Source organism: Euprymna scolopes, chromosome 32, assembly GCF_053919585.1.
Source record: "Euprymna scolopes isolate OS-2025 chromosome 32, ASM5391958v1, whole genome shotgun sequence".
Classification (NCBI taxonomy): Eukaryota; Metazoa; Mollusca; class Cephalopoda; order Sepiida; family Sepiolidae; genus Euprymna; species Euprymna scolopes.
The window spans coordinates 56,897,953-56,914,195 of record NC_136513.1 but is presented as its reverse complement, the minus strand read 5'-3'; the positions used below and the strand labels follow the sequence as shown (position 1 = coordinate 56,914,195).

General features: G+C 33.5%; 1 long non-coding RNA gene across 1 annotated transcript in view; it reads right to left on the bottom strand.

Annotated features, from left to right (window-relative positions):
- Positions 1 to 268: 268 nt before the first annotated feature.
- Positions 269 to 16,243, bottom strand: part of LOC145256111 (uncharacterized) — a 634,969-nt gene continuing 618,994 nt past the window's right edge. Inside the window, exon 3 of the long non-coding RNA XR_013863937.1 lies at positions 269 to 1,544. This is a non-coding gene — a long non-coding RNA (uncharacterized LOC145256111). The remainder of the gene's footprint in view (positions 1,545 to 16,243) is intronic.

Sequence of the window (16,243 nt, the reverse complement as noted above, 5' to 3'; positions counted from 1 at the left end):
AGATGCTGTTGCTAAATAGATATATTTACTTTTGCCTAAACTATGAGCATTATTTCATGTAGTCACATAACATTCTATAAGGAGATATACTATTTTATGTATCGATTTTCAGTATTTACTTCAATATGTATATATACACATAGACATATATATATATATATATATGTATATGCATATATGTATTTACTTACATATATATTTTTTCCGTATATATATATATATATATATATATATATATATATATATATGTATGTATGTATACTGATAATTGAGAGAATCGGATTATTTTTACCTATTCAGACTATTGATTTGCGGCCGATGCGTTCTCAGACAGAAATTAATATTACTTCAAAAGATAAGTTTTTCTTAATATACTGTAACCATGGTTGCACGTGTCCCCGCAATAATTAGGTGGAACTTGGCCTCGAATACACGATATGTTATCATTTTCGCAATTTATGAAATGCTTATATTACTCATAAGTTAACATCCCAATTTTCCCTCCTTCTCAAGATAAATACATGCCATTCGTTATAAATTTGAAGTGGAGAAAATTCACTTTCAAAAACGGCAGTTTCAATTAAGGAAAAATTAAAAGTAATAGTTTAGAAAAAGAGCATTGTTATTTGTAATTCATGAATAGCATAGATATCATCATATATTGTACAATCTGACGTCATAACGACGCGTTTTAAATGTCAGAATAAATAATATTATGTGGTATAAGGGGTGGTCTTTTTTAATATTTCATATATTGTTTACCTCAGGTGCAAATGTTTTATTTATGCTTTCTCATACTCTGGCACGTATTTGATTTTATAATAAGTAATAAACATTAAAACTTGATCAATTTCAAACCAAACCCGTTTACATATATATGATAAACGATAATAAAATGTATTTAGCTTAACACTTTACTGCAGTTTTATGGTATCACTCATCGCCAGATAAGTGGTTGTGGGTAGTATTAAACATAAGGATGAAACTGGAAGAAATGAAAGTAATTACTCACGTGACTGTACATAGGTGCATTTAATTATTTTTGCTGAATATTCTCTTAAATGTTAACTATTTATTGATTAAAGGGCAATTATTTTTATTACAGAAATATATTTGTTTATTATAAGCGATTTTTATTCCGTACTGTTACTTCAAATTCATATCTTGAAAATCGTGAACACTGATCCGAAGTGGATACTGAATATATCGATAGTTTATAATCTATCAGATCTTGAAATAAAAAAAAATCCCCAGGTGTACCAGTAGAACAGGAATTTCGTCTGAACGAATCGATTCTGCAAGATGACGTCGGAAATATCCCTTAGAGATAGCGTGGAAGTTATTAGCACGTCAGTGGCGTGTCACTGAGACATTTAACGCTCTCACAGTCGACAAATTCTCTGGATTAACTTTTGGTTCGTTCAAGTCGAAGTGATTTTAAACTTCCTTCTTCAAAATTGCGTTCGTTGAATGTAAATTGAAGTTCTAATCAAGCACATCGGTGTTGTCTCCATCTCCATCGGAAGTGAAGACGAAACAGATTCCTGAAAAATAAAATAAATAAAATAAATAAAATAATAAGTGACAAGAATGAAAAACAGATCAACATTATACTATATATATATATATATATATATATGGAGAGATGAAAAAGAAACAAACCAAAATTATACATTCATTAACGTTTTGTCATTATTTCCAAACTTCTACGGAATAGTGGATTTAAAGAAAATATATTTGATGTGTTCGTAATGTGAAATAGATATTTTTGTTCTATTTCCGAACGAAAAGAAAATAGCCATACATTTCAAAGTCTGTATAGCATTACCTGAGTAGTATATATATATATATATATATATATATATATATATATATATATATTAGTATTTTTGGGCAGCATTTTTTGTTTTATGCAAGTTTCATTTAATAGCACAGACAACTCTTTCTTGTTTTTCTTGTAATCCTTCTTTTCTCTTTGTCGAACCATTTTCCTAACGTTTTTTTTTTCGAGTGAAAAAGAAATTTCCGATAATCGCGAACGTTTTCGACCTCCAGTGGTCATCCTCAGGCGAGTAGAAAAAAATAAAAAATGAAATTGAAAAATGAAAATAGCGAGATGTAATGAAAAGACGATTAAAAGACGATTTAAATCGCTTAAAATCATTAAAATACTCAAAAACACTTGAGCGTACTTCCCGTTTCATTTTGAGTCTGGTTAATCGTGAGTTTATTAATGTGGATTAACTATGCCTGAAAGATTGGGAGGCGCACCTCGGATTATGAGACAATTAAAATGGCCGTTTTTTTTTTTTTTTTAAATAATATGTCTCTAAATAGCTAGATTTGCCAGTACTGCAACTAAAAATATGCGTACTAATTATCATGTTGTGAAATATAAACCAATCCAAGCTTTGCAATGGCACATGGCTTGCAGTAAAAAAATTAACAAACAATATCATAGAAACAACAATCTTAACAAGACTTTTCACTCATTCCTATGATTCCACCGGATTCATTATTACACTTTAGGAAATTTCACTTTCCAATTTTATTGTCGTTTGCAATAACCACCAACAAAGCTCAGGGAACGATCTGTACAATTGTGAGGCTTGCAGCTACACAATGACTGTTTTTTCACATGGACAATTTATGCTACGTGTTCAAGAGTCACCAAACCAGAAAATATTTATATGAGCTAAGAAAATGGAACAACAAAAACTGTGTACCCATACGAAATGGGAAATTAAACCTATAAGAAACATGCATTTTCTCATTTTGGAACCTTTTCCATTGAGCCAATTTGAGGCACAGCAACGCATGGCAGGGTATAGCTTATATATATATATATATATATATATATATATATGTGTGTGTGTGTGTGTGTGTGTGTAAGGAAATATGTTTCTTTTCAATTCTGCTTCACATTTTTTATACCAATCTTTTAATTTATGAAACTCCATGTAATTACAGAGTATATAACAAATAAATGACTGAAGTCATAATTCCAAATTTCAAAATGTTTAATATTTAGACACATATTATAAATTTTACTGCTATAAATATGATCTAAGTAAATATATATAGACTAATCATAAATAATAAATGAATACACTATTAAATAAAATATTTCTTTTATTCATGTATATTAAAATGAATACAATTTATTAATATGTGAATTTAAATTTTAGTGATTTTGTTTGAAAATTCAAGCTTGGCGTAAGAAAAAAGAAGAAGGTAATTGCAACTTCTCTCCCAATTTTTGGACTTTGAAATCATGCATTTATTTACTTTTGCTGAATTGATAGTTGCTTTTTCCTCCGATGAGTTAAGGGCAAAATAAATCCATTGATTGATAAACTCATTAAATTAATGATTTTGTGCTACGAAAAAGTTGCTGTCAAGAATTGTGCATGTCACTGTTGGTTGGTTGTTTTTGTTTTACGGCATATCAACCCTTTTCAGGTTATTTAATGCCGAATCCGGTGATTTTGAAGAATTTCTTTTTAATAGAATATATGTTTTTTGCAAGTCGGTTTCTATTTAACCCATAGTTGGGACCCTAACAGGTACTACCACTCCGGGTCAGAGTGGACCTGGGAGTAATGCCAATTAAAGGGTGGCTCCACACTCCCCAAAGCCCACCAGCTGGGGCCTTACCACTGGATATAGTTTAAGGTCATGTCCAGGACCGTGCATGTCACTGTACATAACGGCATACATTGTAAAATATTCAACATCTTGAAATTTGGAATATACACTTTTTCATATATATATTTTTTATATATATTATATAGTCTGTTTTTTTACATATGCATAACCACTTATCAAGGCCAAGCGGCCACTCGAGGATAAGGGTTAAAGAGTGTACAGCAGAAATTGGACAATATAGTAATCGTTAGTAATGGAAATTCGGTAAATTTGTTAACAAGTGAAATGGCTCATCAGGAACTTGTTTACGTCAGACTTGAAGACAACCATATTGTAGTCAGCTGGAAAGCAGGAAAAAACGGAATTCAATTCCACAGGCGTGCAGTTCTAAAAAAGGAGCTTTGTTTATGGAATCTACGTTTAGATTAAGGCACAGATAACGAGTGGCGGGAATTATTTATAGTGTTTTCGGCTAGACGAGTGTTTCTTGTGAAAGTTTGGCGAGGAGGGACCATAGACTGAAGCTCGGTCGAACAATTTCCATGAAAATAACGATACATCAGAGACAAACTCGCAACATCTCTTCTGTGAGATAGAGGTTGCAGAGAAGAGAAAAGTATATCTCCTACAAGGCTACGAAGTCTATTTTGAACTCTATCAAGGCAGTTTAATATACAAATATTATTGGTTAGATATGTGCATACCTGTTTCGGTGGAATCCTAATTCAAAGAGACAACTTCATCAGACCAAAAAAATCAATATTTCATTCGTTTTTATAAGATATTTAGCTGGATTTACGCTTTGAAAGAAAGTGTGGTGTATACTTGCTATATGTGAGCAGTATGTGTATTGGAGGGGGTGTGGTCCAGGAAGAAAGTAGGGATGGGGGTTGAAGAGAGAGGGAGGAATTACGATCTCATGTGGTCAAGCTGTAGGAGTGAAGGGTATTGGTATTATTTTAATTTAGCGGTTGTTTATTGGCCCAACTTTTCGCTTTGATCTGAGGTAATATTATAGCCTCATCACTGTTATCAATTTTACGACTATAAATATCATCTTTAGTTTTTATGTTTTTTTTCTTTTCTGGCGGCGACTACATTATCCACCTATTTTATTGTTAAGTTCTATTTATTTATTTATTATATTTCTCACTTTATTTATCTTCTTATTTGCTTCTCGTTTTCAAATTATGTATTTATTTGTTTATTTATAAGATATATACCCATTTGGTTAAGTGAATATAGATATACAAGCCTATTTATATGATTTAAATAAAGGTGCTATACTGCGTTATATTTTCTACTGTACTGTGGTGTCTTAAGTAATTACAGCCGCAAAGGTTTCAATATCTATATATAAAAACCTAATTTCGATGGTTTTCATTTTTTCATTTGGGTTGATAATCTTTTCCTTAATACTAAAGTATAACTATATTTTATAGGTCTATATGTATCGTTATAGAGATAGGTTTTTCAGGCCATATACATGCAAAGTATGCAAAGTGCACTCATCTTTATCCATTTGGTGGCATATTGTGTTTCTGCTCGTTTAATATAGTACTAAACGGTATCGTTTGAGATTGTGTTGAGGGGTAATGAGAGGCCGGTTTCTTCCTTAACTAACTAAGTATTTAAACTAGCCTATTCTCATAAGCTTTTCTGGTGAGTGTATTTACTAATTAATTAGACGTGTATCGGTTTTTAGTAAGTATAGTTATTAATTTGCGGTCTATTGGGACTACTTTGTAACCTTTCAACTCTTTAAACTAGCCTATTCTCATAAGCTTTTCTGGTGAGTGTAGTTACTAATTAATTAGACGTGTATCGGTTTTTAGTAAGTATAGTTATTAATTTGCAGTCTATTGGGACTACTTTGTATCCTTTCAACTCTTCCTTTGCCGCTGAAATTACTTCAAACACCGCGGTAGAGTGAAAATATAACTTCCAGTATACCACTTTTATTTAAATAATATAAATAAGCTGGTATATCTATTCATTGACTGATAGTTTAATCATATGAACATATATTATAAATAAACCAATAAATAAATAATTTGGAAACGAGAAGCAAATGAACTGATAAAAAGGGGAGAAATAAAACAAATAAATAAATAAAACTTAACAATAAATTGATGGATAATGTAGTCGTCGCCAGAAAAAAAAAACAGCCATAAAAACTAAAGATAAGGAGGTTAACAGCAATGAGGCTATTATTTCAGATCAAATCAAAATGTTAGACCAATAAACAACCGCCAAGTTAAAATAATGCCAATACTTCCCCACTGCAACAGCTTGACTACATGAGATCGTAATTTCTACCTCTTCCCTTAACTCCCACATCTACTCCCTTCCTTCACCACACCGCTCTCCAATTAATACTCCCACTGTTCACATTCACAAAGTATACACCCCACTTTCTTCCCAAGCGTAAATCACACCCAAATATCTATAAAAAAGAATGTAATTTTGACTCTCTTTTAAATATCGCCTCTTTTTTGATCTGATGAAGTGGTCTTCTTTAATTAGCATTCCACCGAAACATTTATGCATGTATTGTTAAGTTTTGAGACATTGTGTTGAACAAAGATGGCGGCGTAGTTCGGACCAGTAATCAAGATGGCGGCCAAGAATCAAATGCGGTCCGTGGCGTAATTGACGGCGAATTGATTGGATTCAAAATTCGACAATTTTTATAATAATTTAGAAACGTTTTCATTGGTTGTTTAGCACAGCCGGTGTTTATAAAAATGATTGGCGAATCCATTCGTCTCATACCCCAATCACTCGTCTGATGGGGAAGGTCTCCTAGCGGCTTCGGCTGCAGGGAGACAGGGTAGTACATGTCAAGGATTCGTCACTTGACACTCAGCCCAACAGGTGAGGGGCCGGGAACCGGCCCAGCACCTGTTGGACTGAGGTACACCGCCTGGGTAATACCTAGGAGGTCCACCCTCCCAGGCCTTGCCACCGGGCTTTCCGGTGGGGCAAGTTTATTGCTTGCTGTCTGAGGCGCCCCGACCGGGGAATGCCGACGGGGTTACTAAGGCAATTTTTAAAATTGCAGGAGTGCCCCTCCTTTAGGGGAGCCTGCGGGGTTCCCACTTTCCGGCCTTGTGCCACATTTTGCTGAGGTGGGCAGCAAATAAATATCTACCCCAATCACTCGTCTGATGGGGAAGGTCTCCTAGCGGCTTCGGCTGCAGGGAGACAGGGTAGTACATGTCAAAGATTCGTCACTTGACACTCAGCCCAACAGGTGAGGGGCCGGGAACCGGCTCAGCACCTGTTGGACTGAGGTACACCGCCTGGGTAATACCTAGGAGGTCCACCCTCCCAGGCCTTGCCATCGGGCTTTCGGGTGGGGCAAGTTTATTGCTTGCTGCCTGAGGCGCCCCGACCGGGGAATGCCGACGGAGTTACTCAGGCAATTTTTAAAATTGCAGGAGTGCCCCTCCTTTAGGGGAGCCTGCGGGTATCCCACTTTCCAGGCCTTGTGCCAAATATTGCCGATGTGGGCGGCAATTAAATATATACCCCCATTAGGAGTCCAAAACATTTTAGACACCCCCTTTTTTGATATAATGGAAAAATCATTTCGGATTCAATTTTGGTTTGACTTGAGAAAAGGAAAGAAAAATAAATAAATAAAAATAAAAATAAAAAAATAAATGAACAAAATAAAATAAACCAATAAAATAATTGTTTTTTCTTGTTTTTTGTTTTTTCTTTTTTTTCTTCTGGTCTTGGGGGAATTTGTCTTTATTCTCATTGGTCAAAAATAATTATTAATATATTGGCATAATGTGTGCAAAAAGAAGCCATTTTTTATGACATTGAGTTTTTTTATGCATATAAAAATAAACACTTTTCAAATATATATAAACATACAAATAGAATACTTTTCACATATATATAAACATATGCACAAAAATTCACAAATATACATTTTTTTAACAAATGTTTGTAAAAAAAAAAAGACACAAAAAAGAATTATTTGACAAATAAGAAATTTACAAAGAAAAGGGTTTGAACCCCTGGCTTTTTTTAAACAAAAACTGGAAACATTATGTTAAGTATTAGTTGGTTAATTTGGTTAGTATGTTAGAAATGGTCGCAGTTTAACGTCGTGCCCGCGTCAATTTACAATTTTCTTTTTGGTGTGATTTTGACTGTTTATGCTTATCTTTTTGGGTTTCTGAAAAGAGATTTATTCATAATTAAATTCCAAAACGTTCGATTATAAAATGTCTTAATTTTATTCTTTTTATAGGTTTAGTGAAAATGTCGGCTACATTATTTCCAGAGTCACATAAGTAAGAGTAATAGATCTTTTTCCTTATTTCATCCCTTATAAAATGATATCTGATATCAATATGCTTCGACCTTTGAGGAATCATAGAATTATTTGCTAATAAGATACTGCTCTGATTATCATAATGAATTACTATAGGTTTTTTTTACTTAGATCTGGTTTTAAAATAGATTTTAGAAGGGTGTTCAGAAAAATTGCCTCCTGCGCGGAATGAGTAAGAACCACATATTCTGCTTCACAAGTAGAGAGGGCAACAATTTATTGCTTTTTAGTTTTCCAAGAGATCATAGGTCCAGTCTTTGACAGTCTAAAACAATACCCCGCTATACTTTTTCTATCATCAGAGCTATCCCAATTTGAATCTGAAAATCCTTTTAAATTTAGAGGATATGTAAACTTTTTATATATTATTATTATTATTATTATTATTATTATTATTATTATTATTACTTTTGGTTAACGAAGGATTTGTTTTGCACGATTAAGGTCTTTAATTGTCGGTTTTGATAAGTTTTGAGATAGCTTTGTTACAGTGTAACATATGACAGGCCTAGTGGCGGTCATAAAGTAGATGAGACTCCCTACCATTTCTCTGTATATTTGATTATCTATGGATTTTGTTTCGGTCACTATATATTTTTTTATTTATGTCCATTTCGACGGGAATTAAACGCGGCTTACATTCTTGAATTCCGAACTTGAGCAGAATTTTTTCAATGTTTCGTGATTGGTTCATAGTTATAGTTTCATTTTCACAGGTAAATTTTATACCGAGGCACCATGACAGTCGTCCAAAATCGGCTATTTAAATTTTTTTTTATTTAATTCATTTTTAACATCTTTTAAAGTGTTGTCACAGTTTGAGGCGAGTAATATATCGTCAACCCCAAAAAACCAAAATCAACAATTTATTACCTACATTTTTGGTATACATGCATGTGTCTACAGGACATTGCTTGAATCCTGTTCTATTAAATAATTATGGAGTGTTAAATTCCAATTGTGTGCACTCTGTTTTAGTCCATATAACGATTTATTTAATTTCCACACCCAATTTTTATTTTCCATTTTAAATCCCTCTGGAGAGTAAATGTAGATTTCACAGTCAATTGGAGCATTTAAATAAGCATTTTTTACATCCATTTGATGTATTTTTAAATTGTATTTAGCGGCAAGTTGTAATAAAATTCTAATTGTCGTTAAATTTGTCGTTGGTGAAAATGTTGCAAAATATTCCACTCCAGAAATTTGTAAAAAACCTTTTGCAACAAATGTTGCTTTAAAAGTTTCACTGCCAGAAGCTGTGATTTTTTGAGAAAAAAAACCCAGCGTGAAGAAATATTTTTATCTGTTGGTTTTGCCACTATTTCGTATGTGTTATTTTCAGATAACGCTTTCAATTCGAATATCATAGCTTGTTCCCATTCTTGGTGATTTTCTGAATTAATCGCCTCATAATAACTTTGCGCTGTTCATCGAGTAACAGTAATCCACGGCGTAATCTTGCATCTTTTCAATTTGTAAGAAGTCTGGCCTTTTTCGCTCCCTTATTGGGTATCGACGTGTCTAGTTAATATTTTCGTCAGAAGTTCTACTGTAAATGTCGTTATTAATATTTTCATTGTGATCGATTAAGATGCTAGGTAATATTTCACGTTTTTCATCCACTGGATCGCCATTTTTTAAATTTAATGTATCATTGAATTTTACACATCTAACCCTTTTTATGGCATTTTTGATTGAAAAGTAGATTAAACATGCCGGACTGTTTTTTATCGTATCATACGAAAGTACCTTTTTTGCTTTTAGTATTTAGTTTACTGGTGTTTTCTATAAATGCAAAACAATCAGAACCAAATAGATGCATTCTGTTCATTTTAGGTTTTACACTGCAAAACGCTTTATACGGCGTTTTTCCTAGCCTCTTATTGAACGATCTATTTCTGATATATGATGCTGCCATTAAAGCGTACACCCATAAACTATGCGCTAATTTCGATTCGATAAGTAGGCATCTTGTCATCTCAAAAAGGGTTCGCCATGCCCTTTAAACGGCGCCATTTTGGAAGGGGGAATACGGCGCTGATTTCTCGTGTTTAATACGGTGGTTAATCAATAGAAGTTCAAAGTCTTTACTAGTAAATTCAGTCCCATTGTCTGAGCGAATACATTTTACTGAACCGTACGGGGCAATATCAGCCAAATATTTCTTAGTGGCGAGGATAGTGTCGGATTTGTTTTTTTAGAAAATAAACTATAATCAAACCGGAAAAATCATCAATAAAGTTCAAAACGTACCTTGGATTATTTCTCCCCATCGGGCTTATCGGACCTGCTAAGTCACAATGCTCAAGTGAGAGAATTTTCGTAGCTTTTTTGTCTAGCGTTCGGCACATATATTTTGTCATTTTCCCCTGTGCACACACATCACAATTTGGGAGACCGTCTGGAGGTATTATTTTCATGCCTTCGACTACATTTGGTAATTTTTTAATATCAGCTGTATTGCAGTGTCCTAGAATTTTATGCCAGGTTTCCAAGTCGTGACAGGCAGTTTTTGAGGGAACCATACTTTTTAAATAATATAGTCGGCCATTTTCTTTAATGTCAAATACAGTTCCATTGTGGTATATCAATTTTGACTTATTTTGGCCTGCACGGAAAAATATGTCTTGTTTAAATGTAGGTATGAACGGAGCATTTTTTAGAACACAGTTACAGATTTCGCCTTTATAATTTTTTAGGGATATTTTAGAATCGCCTCTTTTCAAGACTATATCATTTATTTGACTACCGTCGGCAAGTTCGACAAAATGAATTTGTGGATCAAAGTTTGCATCAAAATTAATAAAATCAGATTCCTTGGTGATAACGTACGCTGTAGCACCACAGTCTACAAGAAGATTTTTACCGTTTGTGGTATTGTCAAAGTTACATGTGAATAGAAATGTATGTTCTTCCTCAAAGTTCTCAACGTTTTTTACGGAGTCCATTTAAGAGCGTTTATACCGACATTGGAAACTTTTAAGGTTGGGTCGTCCACAATTATAGCAGATAATTTTATTCTTTTTCTTGGGAAAATTACTTTTGGAGAACACGTTGCAGTGAGGTGCGTAATTTGGTGGTGTCTGCTTTCGAGAAGCATTTTTGAACTTCATAATATTACTGGCGTTATTATTGTCCACGAGCATACGATTAGTCTCTTCGTAACTGCGCAATTCCACTTTTAATTCGCTGAAATTTATGGGTTTGTCTTTCTGAGTTATAACAGTTGTAAATGGTTTAAAATCGGCTGGAAGTCCCTTGAGGGTCATTGATATCAACAAGCTATCGCTTATTATTTCACCTGAGAGTTTTAAGGCATTGGCGGTGGTTTCTGCCCTTATAACGTAGTCGGTAATCGTTTCATCCTGTTACGTTTCAGAGACGTTAGTTCTGTATATAGTGAGATAATTTTCGGTTTCCCTTTTGATAAATAATGTTCTCGTAATATGTTCAATGTTTTCCGTCCATCATCCAATGCGGCTCTTATAATCAGAGACAGACTTCAATCGTCTAAGCATTGAATCAGTTCTGCAAAAACAGTCGCGTTCTTTCCGAGAAATTCGGGGTCGTTTGGATTCTCTGTTAGAGATTGTATGACTTTGTGTAGTTTTCGAATCCTTAGATATCCCAGAAATTTTACCTGCCACAATTCAAATTTAGATTCCGACCCGTCGAAGAAAAGACGATGTTGGGCGAATAACCTGTTAAGTTTTGAGACATTGTGAATAAAGATGGCAGCGTAATTTAGACCAGTAACCAAGATGGCGGCCAAGAATCAAATGCGGTCCGTGACGTAGTTAACGCCGAACTGATGAAATCAAAATTCGACAATTTTTATAATAATTTAGAAACGTTTTCATTGGTTGTTTAGCACAGCCGGTGATTATAAAAATGATTGGCGAACCCATTCGTCTCATATCCCCATTAGGAGTCAAAAACATTTTACATATATGTAACCAATAATGTTTATATAATAAACAGACTATATACCAGCTTTGTCCTCCATCAATCACTGTTTAAGAACCACAAGGGTTTCATTGGATGTACTTCTAAGAAACCAATCGATACAACCATTATACACACACACACACACACACACACACACACACACACACACACACACACACACACACACACACACACACACACACACACACACACACACATATATATATATGAATCTATCAATCTATATTTGTTTATATGTCTGTCTGTATAACTCTCTATTTATCTATCTATTATTTTTTTTATCTATCTATATGTCTATATATATAGCGTTATATGAACGTGAAAATAAGTTACTGAATTATTTCGCTCGAAAAAATCAATAAGAAATTTCGCTTTATTGGCATGATTAAATTATTTATTTAATCAAATTAGTCTAATGATGTCCCCAGAAAACATTAGTAATAAAGTTCAGTTCAAGATGAAATTGATTTAGCGTGCGTAAATTTGTGTGGGTGAAATAAACTAATACGAGGCGATAAAGAAACATACCCACGCAGAATTATATTTCTCTGTTACTTTCAACTCGTTGCACTTTATATGTGGACGGTGCTCAAAATCGTTAGTTTCTATTTAGGTTCGAGAGCTTCTGATTAGTCCAATCGTTTAGCAATACGAACCTCTGATCATTTGCAAGGTCATTTTCATTCACCTGCGCAAGAGAGCTCTCACCTCCTTTAGAATCCTCTTCAAATTATAGTAAATCAAAATGTGATATTGTCAACAGTTGTATGACAGCTGTATTGGTAAATATAGAAACTTATTTCTTAGATAATGGAATCAAATGTCAATCTATTGAATATTTTATTCGACTGTTCTTTAAGTTGCATACATTATATGAGACTCAATGTTTATTCAAATTGCTCCGCTTGTTAAAAAACATTTGGCTCGAAATGATGTCTTAAATCTGTTCGCTTGTGTGCCGGAATAATCGTAAACCTCATCTTATTTCATCTTCTCGTTTATTTTAATTATTATTTACTCAGTTTTCCTGTGTGTATTACAAAATTACATGCTGTGAAAGAAACTGCAAATAAATATTATATCAGACACAAACAATAACCAAGGAGATTATTTTTTATTTATGTTTTACACAAATAAATAACGTATTCCATTAAATGTTATTCTTTCTATTGCCGTCCCGTAAGTAAATACTTACTGAGCCTTCGTTTTAAGAAACACGAACATGAATCATTTTAGCATATTATAATAAAGACGAGTGCACCCCTTGGATATTGCGCAGTTATATACTGCATCTGTTGTATTTAGCCGTCGTGCCTCCTATGAGCGTCTAGCGCAGATCCCACGATATTATCTATGGAATGTACTCCGAGGGACTCATTGCACTTGTGCCCCCTCAGCGTATATATCCTCGATAAAGCTGCTTAGCAACAAAACCACACCTCTTCACTGTTGATGTCCCTGATTGCCAGAAGACTTTCTGCTCTAATTATTCTCTCGAACATAGTAATTCCCTTTCTGCTACCTGCATCCCTGACTATACTGGTATACAGAAGTTTAAATTTAATGTAAAAACCACCTCTTGTTAATCTTTCCTACACATGGTCCAAAATAGTAGTTCCTTACGTTCAAGTGACGATATGCCTTGCTAGGGGGTGAACATGAGTAAAAAAAATATTGTACACTTTTATTCAAACTGAAAAATATTTAATTACTCTGATTAAAGTAGATTCAGAATATACCTGGTTACTGGGGCAGATGTAGGAGAGTCTGTAAGATATCCTATGAACGCTCGGCACGAATATAGATCTCAAGATATAATTTTATAATTATGTGTTATAAAGAATGTCGATTTTCATCCGGATTTCACATTCAACAAAACTATCATAAAAGTACATAATAATAAACAACTTTTTTGCATTGAATTTCCAGCTATAGAGCTATTCTATCTTTAAAAAGGAAATAGATGGTAACACGTTTAATGTCAACAAATACTCGTGGAACAATTACCTTAAAGATCACACACATAAAACATCTTAGAATATTATAATATAGACTAGCGGAACTCGTTGCAATTCCACAGTTATATCTTTTATCTGTTTTATAAAATTGCTGCGAATTCTATGGACGTTCAACGCAGACCCCACAACATTATTGAATATCTTTTGTCTGAAATGAATCACACTTATCTAACTATTCTAGTTAATATAATTTTAGAATCCATCCTGTTATGAGACTCTATCTCCAAGACCATTGGTCGGAGCTTTGGACATATTTCTATTTTATAGAATCCGGCGCTAATGCTGACCAAACAAAAATATTCCATCATATTTGAACAGAAGATATATACAACATTTTATTCTTAACCCGAAAGGAAAAAAGTCTATTTTAGGTTGAATTTCATGTTCTACATTAGAGTTTCCAAAGTGAGATCCACAGAACCCTAGAACTACGAGATTGAGGCTGAGGTTGAGGGGCCCTTGAAGACCTTTCTTAAAAAGGACAAAATGCTTTATATGGAAAAATTAAATGACTGCAGACATTTAATTAAAGAACATTTTTACTGCGGAATGTTATTATGCATAACTACAGGCTTCATGAAAAAGGAAATAAAAAATTAAATATAGGGTTTTATTAGAAATTCCATGCAAATTCTCTAGTTCTAAGTTTCCCAAAGGGAGCTTCATGGGGCTATGTAAGTGAGGCTGAGAGGCCCCAGAAGCACTTCTCTTAAAGAAGACGAACTACTTTTATCGAAAAATTAAATGGGTTCAGATATTTAATTTTTTTATCTATTTTACTGGAAAGGAATATGACACATAACTACAGGTGTAAAGAGTTTCAGAATGGTTCATGAAAAATAAAATAAAAAATAAATTAATAAAAAATGCAAAAAATTTTTATTAATCAAAAACAGAAAAATGCTTATAAACATTATCATCAGTTAGTGTTAAAATTTGAAATGAATGTTTTCATATTTATTTTAGAAATTATCTTGTTAATGTTAGTATTAGTGTTAGTGTTAGTATTAGTGTTAGGGTTAGCGATCCACAGCTCCATTATGTTCTTTGGGGAACCCTGTTCTTCATAACATTTGGTAATTCTTTCATTGAATATTGGGTGATCGCATCTTTAAAAAGTATAGAGGATGATAACGTATATATATATATATATATATATATATATATATATATATATATATATATATATATATATAACTTCCTTATATCGATTACAATATGATTTGGAAATGTGTCCAAATATCTCCTGTTTAATTTCATTGTCTGAAAACTTGTTAGAGAGGAAAGAGATAATAAAGAAGAAACGAACGAATAATCACCAGCTGGGTTAACACTCTTAGTGTCTTATTTTCTATATTTTTTGTCTAGAGAACAAAAACAAAAAATAGAGGCAAAACTACTAAGTTATTTTTATGTCTATCAGAATAATATACTTTCCAAAACCGTAGACCACGAACTGTGAGGCCGGACGAAGTTATCAAAATAAACACAATATCAGAAAGAACCTTTTCGAAATCAACACTTTCTCATTTGTTCAAGAGACAGTCCAGGTCAAAATTAATTCGTAACTCTTGTCAGGAAGGAATAGATACTTTTAAAAAACGTCTAGTGTTTTGTTTTTCTTTGCTTTAACTTTAAGTATGTGCGGAGTTAGCTTAGAATTCATCATTTTTTATTGGAAGATGACCCCCGGGGAAAGAAGAATGTGTATACGTCGAAGGTAATTGTATTCATCTTTTCCATAAGTTCCCCGGCCGGGTCATTAGTAAGAAAATGGGCTTTTAGAATTTTTTTTATATTTCCGTGGTTGGTTATGAATATATATACAAGGAAGTCTGAACTCGACATTATTGGCTGATTAAAAACGCAACAAAAGTTTATTTTAACAATCACCTTGTCCTAATACGTGGTTCTGTTAAATCTGATATCTGCCTGACTCTTTCTGTGATCTAGTGTAATTCTACTGACCAATGGAGTCGCGTTTAAAATATATCAACAATAAATACGCAACGCCATGAAACAACTCATACGTCGTAAGTCTAAAAAGCAAATTACTTTCAAAATCAGTTGCCAATCCAACTTTCTCCTAATTTGTAACAGAGCGCATTTGAGGGCGTCTGAAAATATCAGCAGCAATCGAAGGATGGATGACAAAGTAAATAATTGAAGCAGCAAGTGTTCTCGGGCTTGCGTCTGAAGAAAAAGAGAACAAAAAGACACCGTGTGGTCGGAGAGGAACAAAGTTAGGACT